At 44.7% G+C, this 19,893-nt stretch overlaps 1 protein-coding gene across 1 annotated transcript in view; it reads right to left on the reverse strand.

The window, feature by feature from the left end:
- Window positions 1-19,893, reverse strand: part of LOC126346953 (uncharacterized) — a 1,435,518-nt gene that overhangs the window by 782,369 nt on the left and 633,256 nt on the right. The window lies entirely within an intron of this gene.

Genomic DNA, 19,893 nt, shown 5'->3' on the forward strand with positions numbered 1-19,893 from the left:
AAGTCCCTTCGAGAAATATTGAGACATGCTGCCTCTATGAACGTCCGTAATTACGAAAGTGTTGCTTGTGTGCAGGATTTTGGGCACGAAGTGATCTCTCGATTACGTCCCATAAATGTTCTATGGGATTCATGTCGATCTATCTAAGTGGCCAAATCACTCGCTCGAACAGTCCAGAATGTTCTTCAAACCAATGGCAAACAATTAAGACAAGGTGACACGACGCATAATTCTTTCGTAACAATGGCTGCAGTTGGTATCAAAGTAGCCGAACGTTACCATATCCGGTCAATGATCGATTCAGTTAGACCAAAGGATCGGCTCCATTCGACGTGTAAGTAGGCTGCTTTGGTTTTTATGTTGTTAACGTCACGTAGCGCTCTGTATGAAAATCACTGGCTGCGCTGTTTGCAGTCTATGGCTGGTTAGCATTGTTGTAATATTCGCTACTGTAGTGTTGGGCAGCTGGATGTGAAAAGTGCGTAGTTGGAGGAAAGCCGCCAGCAGTGGTGGATGTGGGGAGAGAAATGGCAGAAATTTAAGAGTGGACGATCTGGACGTGTGTCCTTCAGAAAAAGGAAATTTAAAAGACTGGATGTCATGAACTGATTTATATATGACTTTTGAACACGATTAAGGTAAATACATTGTTTGTTCTCTATCAAAATCTTTCATTTGCTAACTATGCCTATTAGTAGTTAGTGCCTTCAGTAGTTAGAATCTTTTATTTAGCTCGTAGTATTGGCACTCGCTGTATTGCAGTAGTTCGAGTAACGAAGATTTCTGTGACGTAAGTGATTCATGAAAGGTATAGGTTATTGTTAGTCAAGGCCATTCTTTTGTAGGGATTATTGAGTCAGATTGCGTTGCTCTAAAAATATTGTGTGTCAGTTTAGTGATGATCAGAATATGTTAAGAGAGAACTGTCTGATTACGTAGAGTTTTGCTCAGCTGTTTGAAAATCAAATAACGTAAGAGTTTTTCCAGCACTGTCATTCTTTACATTCAAAGGGGAAGTTTCAGATGTAAACACAGCCCACTGCATTATGGGGCCACCACCAGCTTGCACAGTGCCTTGTTGACAACTTTTGCCAATGGCTTCGTGGGCTCTACGCCACAATCGAACCCTGCATCAGTTCTTGCCGACTGATATCGCGACAATTTTCCAGTCGTCTAGGATTCAACTGGGAAGGATACTAGCCCAGAAGAGGCCTGCAGGCGAAGTGGTGCTGTTAGCAAAGGCACTCTTGTCAATCGTCTGCTGCCGTACCCCACTAACACCAAATTTTGCCGCACTGTTTTAACTGATTCTTCCGTCGTACATCCAACATTGACTTGTGCGGTTACTTCACGCAATGTTGCTTGTCTGGTAGCACTGAAAACGCTACACAAACGGTGCTGCCCTCGCTCGTTAAGTAAACGCCGTCAGCCACTGCATTGTCCGTTGAAGGAGGTAATACCTGAAGTTTGGTATTCTCGGCACACCCTTGAAATTGTGGCTCTCCAAACTCCCTAACGATTTCCGAAATGTAATATCGCATGCGTCTACCTCCAACTAGCATTCCGCGTTCGAAGTCTGATAATTCTCGTTGCGTCGCCATATTGGCATCGGAAACTTTTACACGAATCACCTGAGGAGAAATGACAGCTCCGTCTATGCACTGCCACTTTATATCCTATGTACGCGAAATTCCCGCAGAAAAGATACAAACAGATTCATTTGTATCTTTCCTGTCTTCCCTGAACAGTCTCCTCTACTGGAATGTCTTTCGCATCACAAGTCCACATCTCTCTGTCGTAAGCCAAATCCTAGCACACACGATTCGTAATTTCTCATTTTCTGATAACTGGAAATTAAGTTTTCAAAACTCTGTTTCATTTATCAGCTGTTTGAACAATGCTATTTGGCCAGGAGATGGAGAAGAAATTATGGCACAAAGTCCATCACAGATAGAGTTTGCGTCACTGTGGTGGGCCCAATCCAGAACGTTTCGCCAGTGCCTTGTCTATGACCCTGTTGGATGGTGATGTTGAGGAGCAATAACGATACAAACACGACATACTGTTCCACTCGCACTCATTAGTCAGCTATATTACACAGGTTCCATTTACACATTACGTACTCTGCAAGCCCCATTTGTGGTATGTGGCGGAGGGTACTTTTGTGACACCCCGTTCCCTTTCTCCCGTTCCAGTCGCAAATGCGGCGAGGGAAGAACGATTGTTGGTAAGCCTCTTTGTGCAATCGAACCTCTCTAATGTTGCCTTCATGTCGCTTTCAAATTCTGAAGGTGGAGGGGTAAAATACAGGAAGCGAAAGGCTATTTGCAATTTGTGTAGAAACCAGATGGCAGTTATAAGAGTCGAGGGACATGAAAGGGAAGCAGTGGTTTGTAATTCTGTCAGAGACAGCAAAGGCCTTGGAAGAGCAGTTGAACGGAATGGACAGTGTCTTGAAAGGAGGACATCAGATGAAAATCAACAAAAGCAAAACGGGGATAATGGAATGTAGTCGAAGTAAGTTGGGTGATGCTGAGGGAATTAGATTAGGAAATGAGACACTTGAAGTAGTAAAGGAGTTTTGCTATTTGGGGAGCAAAATAACTGATTATGGTCGAAGTAGAGAGGATATAAAATGTAGACTGCAATGGCAAGAAAAGCGTTTCTGAAGAAGAGAAATTTGTTAACACCGAGTATAGATTTAAGTGTCAGGAAGTCGTTTCTGAAAGGATTTGTACGGAGTGTAGCGATGCATGGAAGTGAAACGTGGACCATAAATAGTTTGGACAAGAAGAGAATAGAATATTTCAAAATGTGGTGTTACAGAAGAATGCTGAAGATTAGATGGGTTGATCACATAACTAATGAGGAGGTATTGAATAGAATTGGGGAAAACAGGAGTTTGTGGCAGAACTTAACAAAAAGAAGGGGTCGGTTGGTAGGACATGTTCTGAGGCATTAAGGGATCACCAATTTAGTATTGGAGGGCAGCGTGGAGGGTAAAAATCGTAGAGGGAGACCAACAGATGAATACACTAAGCAGATTCAAAAGGATGTAGGTTATAGTAGGTACTGGGAGATGATGAAGCTTGCACAGGATAGAGTAGCATGGAGAGCTGCATCAAACTAGTCTCAGGACTGAAGACCACAACAACAACATGTAGGAGGAGGCGATATAAAACAACGATGCACAGCGAAGGAATTATCCGAATAGCACGTAAATCAGTAGATGTGATGTACAGGGGGTAGGCAAAATAATGTGAACAACCTCTTATTGCTTGGAAATGGTTTATTAATAAGGGGTTGGAACCTCATTTGCCTGTAATACAGCTGGCATTATTCTTGGAATATTGGTGTATGATGATTGTACAGTTTTAGTGAATTGTTACAAAACTCTTCAGTCAGTACCTCTTCTATCTTCTGTAGTGAGGAGGAAGGCGGAAATCTGCTCCGGTGTCTGCGCTCTAGTACCGCTCACAAGGGTTCGATGATACCCTTTTTCCCAATGCCTGGGTAAACTCTGCTAATATCACGCAAGAATATCGGCAGAGCGTCACATGTGTTAACTTTTCCCTGCAAACGCAAGTTGTGAAAGTAGAGGTACTGAAACAAGTACAGTTCGTCTCTATGTCCAAATGTTCCAATGTGTGTGAATTCCTAAGGGACAAAACTGCTGTGGCCATCGGTCACTAGACTTACAAACTACTTAAACTAACTTATGCTAAGAACAACACACACACACACACTCATGTCCAAGGGAGGACGCGAATCTCCGGCGGGGGGGGGGGGGGGGGGGGGGGGCGCAGTACGTGACATAGTGCCTCAAACCTCACGTCTCTTTGTCGTGGACCCCCTTCTCTCTTAATGGAAGACTTCACAAATATCCATAGCCGCTCAATATTCTATGTGTGGACACTGGCGTCATCCGAAGACACAAACTCCACAGAGCGGTTCACGAATTCATGGTTCAAATGGCTCTGAGCACTATGGGACTTAACAACAGTGGTCATTTCATTTACTGCCACAACTTTACTTGCTCCACCAATTCGTTCACTGTCGTTTGTCAGTACCACATAACAGACTTCTCGTCCAAACTCGAAATAGTCACAGGCGGTATTTGATGATAACTCACTTTCTGATGCTGCTGTTTGCTACTTGTCTCGAATCCAGCACGATACAAGAATTACGCTGGTTTGGACGAATAACTTGGAAGAGTCGAACCACGTATTCTTCTTGATACTCGTTCGTTTTGCTCACTGTTCGCGATGAAACTGAAACGGCATGCCAGCATCGAAACTCCTCTTACGAAGTTTTACACATTTCTCATCACCACTCCTTTCGTCGTCCGGCAGAACTCCATATTAGCGGCAAAAAGTCAACCAATTTTCTACGGTGGATACGCATGGGATGAGATTTCCCATGTAGAGAATCCGCCGAAGAAACGTCACAAACACCATACATCACACTTACTATTCACAGAAATCGTCCGAGTTTCAAAAGAAAGTCTTAGATAATTCGCGCAATAAAGAGCAAGTACCGGGTGATCAAGAAGTCAGTATAAATTTGAAAACTTAATAAACCACGGAATAATGTAGATAGGTAAAAACTGACACACATGCTTGCAATGACATGGGGTTTTATTAGAATAAAAAAAAAAAAAAACGACAAAGTTCATAAAATGTCCGCCAGATGGCGCAGGACAGCAAAGCGTCAGTGACTGCTACCGTGACGGGTGAGAGGTACGTCGATACGTTACAGAATCACATCATCCGCAGCCTGGCTGATGAACACCTGCTGGAACTTACTATGTTTATGAACGTTGGCGCTCCACCCCATATTGCTAGACGAGTGAAAGATTTTTGCGCGCATCGTTTGGTGATGATCGTGTGCTCAGCCGCCACTTTCGCCATGCTTGGCCTCCCAGATCGCAGTCCGTGCGATTATTGGCTTTGGGGTTACCTGAAGTCGCAAGTGTATCGTGATCGACCGACATCTCTGCGTATGCTGAATGACAACATCCGACGCCAATGCCTCGCCATAACTCCGGACTACAGCTATTGTTGAGGAATGATGGTGGACATATTGAACATTTCCTCTAAAGAACCTCATCTTTGCTTTGTCTTACTTTGTTATGCTAATTATTGCTTTTCTGATCTGATGAAGCGCCATCTGTCGGACATTTTTTGAACTTTTGTATTTTTTTGGTTCTAATAAAACCCCATCTCATTCCAAGCATGTGTCAGTTTGTACCTCTCTATCTACATTATTCCGTGATTTATTCAGTTTTCAAATTTATACTGACGTTTTGATCACCCGGTAAATGAACGACGGAAAACAGAGAAAAACGACGATCACAAGTAATTGATCATAACGCCCGCCAAGAGATTCGCATGATCGATTTAAAATGCACGTTCGATATGTGTCGTTTGGACGCCGCGACTTCGATAGTCAGTCATTCTTGGAAATTATCCATTTTTCACGCCACGTAACAACGAGTGGTACAGTTTGCCTGCGTTTCGCCAATGACATGACGCCACGGTCGCCACGTTGCTTGCGACGTTTGCCGCATGTGCACTACACCACTGGTCACGGTATAGTATCGCAATTTCCTCTTTAGCCATTGGAAATCTAAAAGAAGCTAAAGTAAATGAGAAACGCATAGTGGGACGTATGACGTCGCCAGTTCTATCAAACGAAAAAATGGCTGATATCGACATAAGTGTCCAAGGAATAGAAAAGCAACTGAAACCACTCAACAGAGGAAAGTCCACTGGACCTGACGGGATACCAATTCGATTCTACACAGAGTACGCGAAAGAACTTGCCCCCCTTCTAACAGCCGTGTGCCGCAAGTCTCTAGAGGAACGGAAGGTTCCAAATGATTGGAAAAGAGCACAGGTAGTCCCAGTTTTCAAGAAGGGTCGGAGAGCACATGCGCAAAACTATAGACCTATATCTCTGACATCGATCTGTTGTAGAATTTTAGAACATGTTTTTTGCTCGCGTATCATGTCATTTCTGGAAACCCAGAATCTACTCTGTAGGAATCAACATGGATTCCGGAAACAGCGAACATGTGAGACCTAACTCGCTTTATTTGTTCATGAGACCCAGAAAATATTAGATACAGGCTCCCAGGTAGATGCCATTTTCCTTGACTTCCGGAAGGCGTTCGATACAGTTCCTCACTGTCATTTAATGAACAGAGTAAGAGCATATGGACTATCGAACCAATTGTGTGATTGGATTGAAGAGTTCCTAGATGACAGAACGCAGCATGTCATTCTCAATGGAGGTAAGTCTTTCGAAGTAAGAGTGATTTCAGGTGTGCCGCAGGGGAGTGTCGTGGGACCGTTTCTGTTCACAATATACATAAATGACCTTGTGGATAACATCGGAAGTTCACTGAGGCTTTTTCCAGATGATGCTGTAGTGTATCGAGAGGTTGTAACAATGGAAAATTGTACTGAAATGCAGGAGGATCTGCAGCGAATTGACGCATGGTGCAGGAAATGGCAATTGAATCTCAATGTAGACAAGTGTAATGTGCTGCGAATACATAGAAAGAAAGATCCCTTATTATTGAGGTACAATATAGCAGGTCAGCAACTGGAAGCGGTTAATTCCATAAATTACCTGGGAGTACGCAAAAGGAGTGATTTAAAATGGAATGATCATATAAAGTTGATCGTCGGTAAAGCAGATGCCATACTGAGATTCATTGGAAGAATCCTAAGGAAATGCAATCCGAAAGCAAAGGAAGTAGGTGCTCGCCCACTGCTTGAATACTGCTCAGCAGTGGGAGATCTGTACCAGATAGGGTTAATAGAAGATATACAGAAGATCCAAGGGAGAGCAGCGCGCTTCGTTACAGGATCATTTAGTAATCTCGAAAGCGTTACGGAGATGATAGATAAACTCCAGTGGAAGACTCTGCAGGAAAGACGCGCAGTAGCTTAGTACGGGGTTTTGTTGAAGTTTCGAGAACGTACCTTCACCGAGGAGTCAAGCAGTATATTGCTTCCTCCTACGTATATCTCGGTAGGAGACCATGAGCATAAAATCAGAGAGATTAGAGCCCACACAGAGGCATACCGACAATCCTTCTTTCCACGAACAACACAAGACTGGAATAGAAGTGAGAACCGATAGAGGTACTGAAGGTACCCTCCGCCACACACCTTCAGGTGGCTTGCGGAGTATGGATGTAGATGTAGATCCAAAGAAGAGCGGCGCGTTTCGTCACAGGGTTATTTGGTAAGCGTGATAGCGCTACGGAGATGTTAAACAAACTCAAGTGGCAGACTCTGCAAGAGAGGCGCTCTACATCGCGGTGTAGCTTGATGTCCAGGTTTCGAGATGGTGCGTTGCTGGATGAGGTATCGAATATATTGCTTCCCCCTACTTATACCTCCCGAGGGGATCACGAATGTAAAATCAGAGAGATTCGAGCGCGCACGGAGGCTTTCGGGCAGTCGTTCTTCCCGCGAACCATACGCGACTGGAACAGGGAAGGGAGGTAATGACAGTGGCACGTAAATTGCCCCCCGCCACACACCGTTGGGTGGCTTGCGGAGTATAGATGTTGATGTACACTCCTGGAAATTGAAATAAGAACACCGTGAATTCATTGTCCCAGGAAGGGGAAACTTTATTGACACATTCCTGGGGTCAGATACATCACATGATCACACTGACAGAACCACAGGCACATAGACACAGATAACAGAGCATGCCCAATGTCGGCACTAGTACAGTGTATATCCACCTTTCTCAGCAATGCAGGTTGCTATTCTCCCATGGAGACGATCGTAGAGATGCTGGATGTAGTCCTGTGGAACGGCTTGCCATACCATTTCCACCTGGCGCCTCAGTTGGACCAGCGTTCGTGCTGGACGTGCAGACCGCGTGAGACGACGCTTCATCCAGTCCCAAACATGCTCAATGGGGGACAGATCCGGAGATCTTGCTGGCCAGGGTAGTTGACTTACACCTTCTAGAGCACGTTGGGTGGCACGGGATACATGCGGACGTGCATTGTCCTGTTGGAACAGCAAGTTCCCTTGCCAGTCCAGGAATGGTAGAACGATGGGTTCGATGACGGTTTGGATGTACCGTGCACTATTCAGTGTCCCCTCGTCGATCACCAGAGGTGTACGGCCAGTGTAGGAGATCGGTCCCCACACCATGATGCCGGGTGTTGGCCCTGTGTGCCTCGGTCATATGCAGTCCTGATTGTGGCGCTCACCTGCACGGCGCCAAACACGCATACGACCATCATTGGCACCAAGGCAGAAGCGACTCTCATCGCTGAAGACGACACGTCTCCATTCGTCCCTCCATTCACGCCTGTCGCGACACCACTGGAGGCGGGCTGCACGATGTTGGGGCGTGAGCGGAAGACGGCCTAACGGTGTGCGGGAACGTAGCCCAGCTTCATGGAGACGGGTGCGAATGGTCCTCGCCGATACCCCAGGAGCAACAGTGTCCCTAATTTGCTGGGAAGTGGCGGTGCGGTCCCCTGCGGCACTGCGTAGGATCCTACGGTCTTGGCGTGCATCCGTGCGTCGCTGCGGTCCGGTCCCAGGTCGACGGGCACGTGCACCTTCTGCCGACCACTGGCGACAACATCGATGTACTGTGGAGACCTCACACCCCACGTGTTGAGCAATTCGGCGGTACGTCCAACCGGCCTCCCGCATGCCCACTATACGCCCTCGCTCAAAGTCCGTCAACTGCACATACGGTTCATGTCCACGCTGTCGCGGCATGCTACCAGTGTTAAAGACTGCGATGGAGCTCCGTATGCCACGGCAAACTGGCTGACACTGACGGCGGCGGTGCACAAATGCTGCGCAGCTAGCGCCATTCGACGGCCAACACCGCGGTTCCTGGTGTGTCCGCTGTGCCGTGCGTGTGATCATTGCTTGCACAGCCCTCTCGCAGTGTCCGGAGCAAGTATGGTGGGTCTGACACACCGGTGTTAATGTGTTCTTTTTTCCATTTCCAGGAGTGTATATGCACGGCAAGGTCAACCAGAGGAGGGATCTGCCGCCTCTGCAGAGTTCAACGGTGATCCTGGAGAGAGCGAGAGTCCAGTGGGCGACTATATGGCAAGCGCGGCAGGTGCAGCTCTGCTCTGCTGAAGGCGGCAGCCGTCCTCGCGGCCACCTTTTACGGGGCACGGAGGAAGGTCGCGTCGTTACCAGGGCAGGCCACGCCGCATCACACACCACCTGCCGGACGCGGACCCACGCGTCAGTCCTCCCACTTCGAGTTGAGCCCCGATGTTCAGCAAAGACGTGTCTGCAGACGCTCTGGACAGCGGCACGATACCAGCCTCACTGTTTCTCGCCGCACGACCCGACAGCTATGACTGATGGCCTGAGGTGCCATTCCTTTTCATAGCATTTCCCCTTTGATTGTCATCTACATCTACATCCATACTTCGCAAGCCACCTTACGGTGTGTGGCGGAGGGTACCTTCAGTACCTCTATCGGTTCTCCCTTCTATTCCGGTCTCGTATTGTCCGTGGAAAGGAGGATTGTCGGTATGCCTCTGTGTGGGCTCTAATCTCTCTGATTTTATCCTCACGGTCTCCTAGCGAAATCTACTTAGGAGGGAGCAATATACTGATTGACTCCTCGGTGAAGGTATGTTCTCGAAACTTCAACAAAAGCCCGTACCGAGCTACTGAGCGTCTCTCCTGCAGAGTCTTTCACTGGAGTTTATCTATCATCTCCGTAACGCTTTCGCGATTACTAAATGATCCTGTAACGAAGCGCGCTGCTCTCCGTTGGATCTTCTCTATCTCTTCTATCAATCCTATCTGGTACGGATCCCACACTGCTGAGCAGTATTCAAGCAGTGGGCGAACAAGCGTACTGTAACCTATTTCCTTTATTTTCGGACTGCATTTCCTTAGGATTCTTCCAATGAATCTCAGTATGGCATCTGCTTTACCGACTATTAATTTTATACGGTCATTCCATTTTAAATCACTCCAATGCCTAATCCCAGATAATTTATGGAATTAATCGCTTCCAGTTGCTGACCTGCTATGTTGTAGCTCAATAATAAGGGATCTTTCTTTCTATGTATTCGCAGCACATTATACCTGACTACATTGAGATTCGATTGGTATTCCCTACACCATGCGTCGATTCGCTGCAGATCCTCCTGCATTTCAGTACAATTTTACACTGTTGCAACCTCTCAATATACCACAGCATCATCCGCAAAAAGCCTCAGTGAACTTCCGATGTCATCCACAAGGTCATTTATGTATATTGTGAATAGGAACGGTCCTACGGCACTCCCCTGTGGCACACCAGAAATCACTCTTACTTTGGGAGACTTCTCTCCATTGACAATGACATGCTGCGTTCTGTTATCTAGGAACTCTTCAATCCAATCACACAAATGGTCTGATAGTCCATATGGTCTGACTTTGTCCATTAAACGACAGTAGGGAACTGTATCGAACGCCTTGCGGAAGTCGAGAAACACGGCATCTACCTGTGAACCCGTGTCTATGGCCCTCTGAGTCTCGTGGACGAATAGCGCGACCTCGGTTTCACACGATCGTCTTTTTTCGAAACCCATGCTGATTCCTCCAGAGTAGATTTCTAGTCTCCAGAAAAGTCATTATACTCGAACATAATACGTGATCCAAAATTCTACAACTGATCGACGTTAGAGATATAGACCTATAGTTGTGCACATCTGTTCGACATCCCTTCTTGAAAACGGGGATGACCTGTGCCCTTTTTCAATCCTTTGGAACGCTACGCTCTTGTAGAGACCTACGGTACACCGCTGCAAGAAGGGGGGCAAGTTCCTTCGCGTACTCTGTGTAAAATCGAACTGGTATCCCATCAGGCCCAGCGGCCTTTCCTCTTTTGAGCGATTTTAATTGTTTCTCTATCCCTCTTTCGTCTATTTCGATATCCGCGGCAGCCTTACAGCACAGCGGTACGTCGACGATACTCTTCGCCGCTTTTATTGCCCTTTATGGTAAAGCATCCTGGGATTACAACTCGGCAAGATGATTCCCACCACCATACGGCGAGATTTTCTGCTACACGTTTTCGTACTTGCCACACCCTACTTCGGCCAGCGAGGTTCCCGGAGCATTACGGGCAGAGCCTTCAAACCATTTCGGGATTGTGATGATCTAACGGCCCAATTGGACAGAATAATCAGAATCTCTGAGGAGGATATCCAACGACTCTATCAAACAATACCAAGCCGAGTAACTGCTTGCATAAATGGCAGAGTTGGACCAACGCGTTATTGACTATCTCAATTTATGAAGCTCTTTCTCTTGAATAAATCATCCATCCCCCCCCCCCCCCCCCAGTGTTTTCACGAAAGCGTGCGAACGTTTTGTAAACATTTGCGAGTTGTACAAATTAGGCGGGAAGTGGGTACCAGACCGATATTCTCCTACTGGGATGAGGGAAACCGCCTAAAAACCAAATCAAGGCTGGCCGGCACACCGACCCTCGACGGTAATCTGCCGGGTGGATTCGATCCGGGGGCTTGCGCGCCTCCCCAAATCCCAGAGGCGGCGCGCTAAGGCGATCGGCTATGCTGGCGGTTGAAACGTCCCCTTAGAAAAATTAATCAATTTCTGTGCTAGTAAACCTCTTAGTTATTTGATATTCAAACAGCTGAACAGAACTCAACGTACTCAGGCATTTCTCTCTTTACTTACTCTGATCAACACTAAACTGACACACAATATTTTTAGCGCAACGCAATCTGACTTTCAGTAATCCCTACAAAAGAATGGCCCTGACTAACATTAACCCAAACCTTTCATGAATCACTTACCTCACCAAAATGTTCGTTACTCGAAGTACTGCAACACAGCGAGCGCTACTACTGCCAGATAAATAAAAGATTCTAACTACTGAAGGCACTAACTATTGATAGGCATAGTTAGAAAATAAAAGAATTTGATATAGAACAAACAATATATTTACCTTAATAATATTCAGAAGTCAATATATATATTTAGTTCATGATATCCAATACTACAAATTTACATTATCTGATGGACACACGACCAGATCATCCGTTCTCAAAACTCCGCCATCTCACTCCCCAAATCCACCACTGCTGGCAGCTCACCTCCAACTGCACAACGCTACGCGCTGTTCACATCCAACTGCCCAACACTACAATAGCGAATATTTCAACAATGCCAACCAGCCACAGACTGCACACAGCACAGCCAGTGATTCTCACACAGAGCACTACGTGACGTCACCAACATAAAAATCTAAACAATCTACTTACACGGTCTAAGGTCAATCGCATCTACAGGGCGACACTTATTGAACTATACGAAACAAAACAGTCACCAACCGAACGGTTTGCGTTAGGACGTTGAAACTGCACGGTTGGCCGCGGAGAATGATGGGAATTATTATGCGCATCGTTGTTTGGTTTAGCGACGAAGCCCACTTTCATTTGAATGAGTTCGTCAATAAGCAAAATTGGCGCATTTGGGGAACTGAGAATCCGCATTTTGGTATGAAGAAGTCTCTTCACCCACAACGAGTGACTGTGTGGTGTGTAATGTCCGGTCACGGAATAATCGATGCGGTATTCCTTAGTGGCACGGTGACTACCGAACGGTTTTGAAAGATGTTTTCATCGTCATTATCCAAAGTGACCCTGATTTCGATAATATGTGGTTCATGCAAAACAGAACTCGACTCATCGAAGCAGGAGAGTGTTTGATGTCCTGGAGGAGCACTTCGGGGACCGCTTTCTGGCTCTGGGGTGCCCGGAGTTCACCAGCATAGGCCTCGATTGGCCACCATATTCTCATTTTTATTAAAAATGAAACTCCTCCAGCTGCACTTGAGATTTTATATTTATTTGGCTACTAGTTTCGACGTTGCGCCAACGCCATCTTCAGACCCGTACACTTTGATGAAATCAGTTGACTGTGGCTGAGTACTAGAAGTCCGCGGTGAAACCAATACGTGCTCCACATGGGTGGCGGGCAGTAGAAATAGCACTAGACGCTAGTTACAGCCACAGTCGAAACTAGTAGCCAAATAAATATAAAATCTCAAGTGCAGCTGGAGGAGTTTCATTTTTAATAAAAATTATACCAACTGTGTCGCACCATCATGCAGTTTAAATACGGATCTACGAATACCATATTCTCAGGATCTGAACACATGCGACTCCTTTTTGTGGGGCTATATTAAAGATAAGATGTACAGCAATAATCCCAAAACCATTGCTGAACTGAAAACAGCAATTCAAGAGGTCATCGACAGCATCAGTGTTCCGACGCTTCAGCGGGTCATGCACAATTCGTCTGCGCCCCATCATCGCCAGTGACGGCAGGCATAACTTTCTGAACAGCATGGCAACGAGCTGGTATGATATCGGCTTACAAAAACATACACAGCTTCTACAAAAACGCATCGACAGCAATGGTGATTATGTCGAAAAATAGCTAAATGTTTAACCTGTAAACGTATTTAAACCATTGTGGAAATAAACAGGTCTGTGTACTTATAAAAAAAATAGGAGACCCTACTTTTTGGGATTACCCTCGTATCTGGGAAATGTGACGCTGAAACCTTCCCTTTGGATTTCTACCTCTTGCTTAATAATAACAAATGAAATATTCCCTTTGAAATTGATTCTCTTTCTCAATCTTCGCATACAAATTTAAATGCCGCTTATTAAAAGTCATTTGCTGATTATTTAAACGAAACATAGAATGTGTCGTCGTCGTGGCCCTCAGTCGTTACCTGCAATAACCCAAAACTGTTCCTTACCTTTTTTACTGTTACTGGATCGCCATCTGACTGCTACATCGAACTGCGACATGAATATACTTACTCTGTTTGACCATACTCTATTAGCTGTTGGCGGGCTGTCGTAATAAGTGGCTGTATTTATTACCAAAGCTGACGTTATTCTTTAATAGCAAAGCTGACGTTATTCTTTAATTAATTTGACTGAAGTTACGTAATTCATAGTTAAGCTTTTCCATGACAACAATAAAATTTAGCGAAATTTTACGTTGATGATTTTTGAAATGGATTATAATCAGTAATTCAATATTGCTGGCAAAAATTAATTGTATTTCTGAATGAAATGATTTTACAAACGTTCAAATGGGACTAACTTTTTACAATCTTACAACTAGCAATGCGCAAACATACCTTCAATAGTCTTGAGTTTCTCAAAAAATAATTCAATATTATTAGTTCCTCTTATGATAATATTTAACTGATGTCTCTGTACATCCGTTTATAATCTCTTATAAATCATAGCTGGTGGCTGGCAGGCACACCGCTCCTCTCAACCCCTTGCTTCGGACCTGCTACCGACTCACTTCACTTCTCGCTTACTACTGACTTCCTACGGACGCTGAAGAGCGGTCTCTTCTGCCAACAATGCTTTCTGGTGCAGACAATCCCTGCTACCATTACAAAATGTATCAATGCGCGGTCTTTCCCGCTCTTTTCTTAAAATGTATTCATACGCGGTCTCTCCCTTTTTAAAATTATATCAATGTGCGGTCTCTCTTGCCAACAATACTTTGGTACAGACGTTCCCTGCTACCACAATCATTTCCAACATGACAAATATTAATTATTCCTATTTAATCCTATTAATAAAATATAAACATCTTTCATAAATTGTGGTTTGACAATAGACAATAGAAATATACACGCCTCACAACGCCATAGAGAAAAACTGGTTGCACGTATGACTTTAGTGTCCCAAAATGAGGTAGTGCACCTACTTAGAAACAAATGGCAGAAAAATAAATTTATTGACCATTGTTACCGTTACTGTATCGTCTGCGAACAGCGTCAGTGAGCTACACACTTATCTGCCAGGTCATTTACACATACTGGGAATTGTACCAGACCTGCCCACACTACCTTGAAATATGACTTGCGTTATTTTCACTTCCGGCCCTTCAGTACAACAATTTAAAGTTTGAGCTACATAGAATGCCCAAGCAAAGTAATGAGCTTCGGAGCTTATAGGAAAATCGCTAGTCTTGAGTTTGCTGTTCAGCTGAGCTGCGACAAGTAGGGCGCGGCGCTTATCTCCTCTTAGGCCGGTGCTGCAGCCTTGTCGTACTGGATAGGGATCGGTCAGCGACCGATGTTCTAAAGAGTTACAAACACACACACACACACACACACACACACACACACACACACACACACACACACACACACACACGTGTGAGCGGTGTGGATGTGTGGCTGTATGGGTGTAACTTGGCCGACATGCGTGTGCTACTCGTTAGAACAACCTAAGCACTTCATTCTAATTGGGGACGCAGCGTCGGAGGCGAAAATAACGCAAGTCATATTCCAAGGTAGTGCGGGCAGGACCGGTACAATTCCTGATATACCGGGTGATCAAAAAGTCAGTATAAATTTGAAAACTGAAGAAATCACGGAATAATGTAGATAGAGAGGCACAAATTGACACACATGCTTGGAATCACATGGGGTTTTACTAGAAAAAAATAAATAAATAAATAAAATGCTAAAGTTCAAAAAATGTCCGACAGATGGCGCTTCATCTGATCAGAATAGCAATAATTAGCAAAAGAAAGTAAGGCAAAGCAAAGATGATGATCTTTACAGGAAATGCTCAATATGTCCATCATTCCTCAATAATAGCTGTAGTTGAGGAATAATGTTGTGAACAGCACTGTAAAGCGTGTCCGGAGTTATAGTGAAGCATTGACGTCGGATGTTGTCTTTCAGCATCCCGGAGAGATGTCGGTCGATCACGATACACTTGCGACTTCAGGTAACCCCAAAGCCAATAATCGCACGGACTGCGATCTGGGAGGCCTAGCATGGCGAAAGTGGCGGCTGAGCACACGATCATCACCAAACGATGCGCGCAATATGGGGTGGAGCGTCAACGTTCATAAACATCGTACGTTCCAGCAGGTGTTTATCAGCCAGGCTGGGGATGATACGATTCTGTAACGTATCGGCGCACCTCTCACCCGTCACGGCGGCAGTTACGTTTTGCTGTCCAGCGCCATCTGTCTGACATTTTATGAACTTTGTCTTTTTTTTGTTCTAATAAAACCCCATGCGATTCCAAGCATGTGTGTCAATGTTTACCTCTTTATCTACATTATTCCGTGGTTTATTAAGTTTTCAAATTTATACTGACTTTTTGATCACCCGGTATATATCTTGGGGGTGACGGTGTGGTTTCAGTTCCGCACACAAGTGATAGAGGGTACCTGGTACGGATCGAACTAATTGAAAGTGTAGCTAAATTATCCTTTGGATGTGAATATAAAACGAAAGACGTTAAATCGTTTCAGAAAACAATGCAGAAAGGGAGGTCTGTAGCGGTGGGTTAAAGCCTCGCCGTCTATTCTAAAGCGCGCGGAAACCTCCGCGGAAGAGCCCCTGGCAATCGGACCTGAGCCGGCGTTATAAGGATTTGCTCTCGCAGGAATCACCGGTGTTTGCCGGAGCTGGCGAAATCGTGCAGCTTTCTGAGAAAACGCAACCGCGAGAAGGAAAGGAAGAACACAAAATGAGGAGCGGAAGAATGGTGGAGGTGGGGGGTGAGGGTGAGGTGGAGGGGGAGGTGATGCGGCCTCTAGAGCTGACAGCAGAATGAAGAAGAGTGTGAGGACGGCCGCGATATGAGATCACTTTTTGAAAACGATTCTTTTCCGCCATCGCTGTTGCAGCAAGATGGAAAGGCAATTCTCCCCAGTTCAATAAAACCGCTCTCCCTTCCTGCCTCTACCCCTTCCTACTCCTCCAGAGGGAAATTTAGGGGGAACTCTGCTGTGGTAGCTGTTACTGAGTGACACATGAGTCGGCAAAGGCTTCTTGTACACGGATGCTGTGTTGGCCAGCAGTGGCGCCGCGTGCGTTATTGTGTTCCTTACAAAATGCGGACATTACGCAGAACGTGATTTTCTATAAAATCAACTTTTCTGCTGCTAGTCACGACCTTTGTTTAATCTTCTGCACGTCGCGTTTCGGCAATTGATTCCCGTTCTGAAGTGCGTCTGTCGTGTTTTATGTCACTTACTCGTGATGTTTTCGATGTATGAATTGCTGCATTGTACTGTTGCGTTTAATGTAATATATAAACACGATCAATTTCGTAGTCAGTGATCGGAAGATAATATTTTTCTTTTTTTTTTGAAAAAAAAAAAAAAAACGGAGAGCAGTTTTCCTAGATACCCATAGTAGATGACAATGCAGGTTTTAACATATATATTTATAATTTGTATAGAAACCAGAAGGCAATTGTAAGGGTCGAAGGGCACGAAAGGGAAGCAATGGTTGAGATGAGAGTGAGACAGGTTGTAACCTATACCCGGTGTTATTTAATCTCTACATTTAACAAGCAGTAAAGGAAACCAAAGAAAAATTTGAAGTAGGAATTAAAATCCAGGGGCAAGAAATAACAACCTTGAGGTTTGCCGATGACATTGTAATTCTATCAGGGACCGCAAAGGACTTGGGGGAACAGTCGAACGGAGTCGACAATGTCTTGAAAGGATGTTATAAGATGAACACCAACAAAAGCAAAACGAGGTTGGAATGTAGTCGAATTAAATCAAGCGATACTGAGGGAACCAGATAAAGAACAGAGACACTTAAAGTAGTAGATGAGTATCGCTGCTTGGGTAACAAATAACTAAGGAGGGTGGAAGTAGAGACGATATAAAATGTAGATTGACAATGGGAAGGGAACAGTTTCTGAAGAACAAAAATTTGTTAACATCGAGTATAGATTTAAGTGTCAGGAAGTTCTTTCTGAAATCATTTGTATGGAGTGTAGCCATTTGTGGGTGTGAAACATGGACGATAAACAGTTTAGACAAGAAGAGAATAGAAGCTTTCGAAATGTGGTGCTACAGAAGAATGCTGAAGATTATATGGGTAGATCACGTGACTATAGTGCGTTTAAAACTAGTGGCAACTTTTGACAGTTCAGCGCGGAAGGAGTAGAGGGAAGCGTAGTTGCCAGTGTGAACTTGGAAGCGTCAGCAGGTGACTGCATGAACAGCAAGCTACGAAAGCTGACCGATCTGCAATCTTTCTCAAACGATTGTAAAGAAACTATCAGCTAAAAACATCTGATTCTCTATCTTATAGGTTAAATGGTCAGCTTCATGATGAACCGCGTAGCACTGCATTAATGGCCGGGCGCTGTGGCCGAGTGGTTCTAGGCGTTTCAGTCCGGAACCGCTCGACTGCTACCGCGGCAGGTTCGAATCCTGCTTCGGGCATGGATGTGTGTGATGTCCTCAGGTTAGTTAGGTTTAAGTAGTTCTACGTTCTAGGGGACGGATGACCTCAGAAGTTAAGTCCCATAGTGCTCAAGAGCCATTTGAATCATTTCATTAACGCTCGTAGTTATTGTGATATTTCCATATTTGTTAAACTAATGCAAAAAGTTTTTTTAAATTAGTGGTGAAACATAATGGCCGCGATGAATTTGCGTTTCGTGCATGTTAGGCCATATGTTGTTTTGTGTGAAATGTAGAAAACATACTGAATTATTCTTTAAACTTGAAGGGATCTGTGTGCAGTCTCGAGAAAAATGGAATGAAAGCACGCGCCAGCGAAGAAGCCAGAAAGAAATTGCCATAAATCCCACGTACCCCACAAACCGTTCCACGTATCGAAACAAGATTTTGGCAAAGGACAGCACACAAAGAGCAGAATATTTTGCCATATGACTAATAATGCGAAAGTTTTATATCCGCCACGATAATCAAGCAACTACGGATTTTTTCAATGCAATAATGTAATTTTTAAGGACCATCGATAGCTGGTGAAACGAGAATTGCTGTGGGTTTTGCGACAATATAAGTGAAGAAGATATGCTTTTATTTTGTTCTGAGAAGCGGCTGTTTCATAAACTGTTGCCCTGACTTGTCCTCAGTTACTAGTTTAACAACACACTATTTCATGATTCTGTCGCAATTTCAACAGCATTGGAATGTTAGCGAGAGGAATATTTGTAAACTATGCTGTGTTTTGGCAAAAGAAGCAGATTTTAACATGGCAACAACAGAAGTAATGTATTACTCAAAACTCGTCACAGTCCTTTGTGAATCCATGTCTCCCTTCTTCTTTCAGCATTTCAGCTTCATTGAGCGTATTCTCTGTCTGATTTAAATTAGCGTGATGTGGACGAAGACTGATTAACCTATGTGCTTTAGCGTCAGCCAGTTTGTCGACCTGGTACCGTGGGGTTTTGGTCTTGTACAGCACTTCGAGTGCCATTAACTTCGCCTTATACTACGTTCAACTTTATACAGTGAAACATTTCTATCTATCCAGAACCAAATATCCGCTTTCATCCACTGCATTGTTGTAGCTTTATCTATCACAGTAGAGTGGTACGGCACAATGTCCATAATTATTTCCTAATTCGGAGGAATATTTTGCATTTATTTCCACAGGAAGTGAATGTGTTCCTGAACGTCTACTTGTATTGTCAATCTTGTGTTTTTAGACGTACTGCACTGTTGTTGTTAATGCAGTGCCAACACGAAGCACTTGTTCACAATACCTGACGACTGTAGGGCACTTAAACGCGAGAAAATATCACTTTACAAGGAGAGCCAATTTACGTAGTTGCTCTGATGCGCGACAGCACGTCGTACTGTTTACTCACAGCGTGGCAACAGGGGCGCTTTACCAACCGAACTGCTGGCGGCGTGGAAGGGAAAGCTGGCTCGCCATTAGAGTTACCCGGGCAACGGCGTCACGTCCCTACCGCTGCGCCAAACGTCAAAAGTCGCAACTAATTTTAAACGCCCTGTAATGAGGAGGTCCTGAATAGAATTGGGAAGAAGAGTAATTTGTGGCAAA

Source organism: Schistocerca gregaria, chromosome 1 (assembly GCF_023897955.1).
Source record: "Schistocerca gregaria isolate iqSchGreg1 chromosome 1, iqSchGreg1.2, whole genome shotgun sequence".
Classification (NCBI taxonomy): Eukaryota; Metazoa; Arthropoda; class Insecta; order Orthoptera; family Acrididae; genus Schistocerca; species Schistocerca gregaria.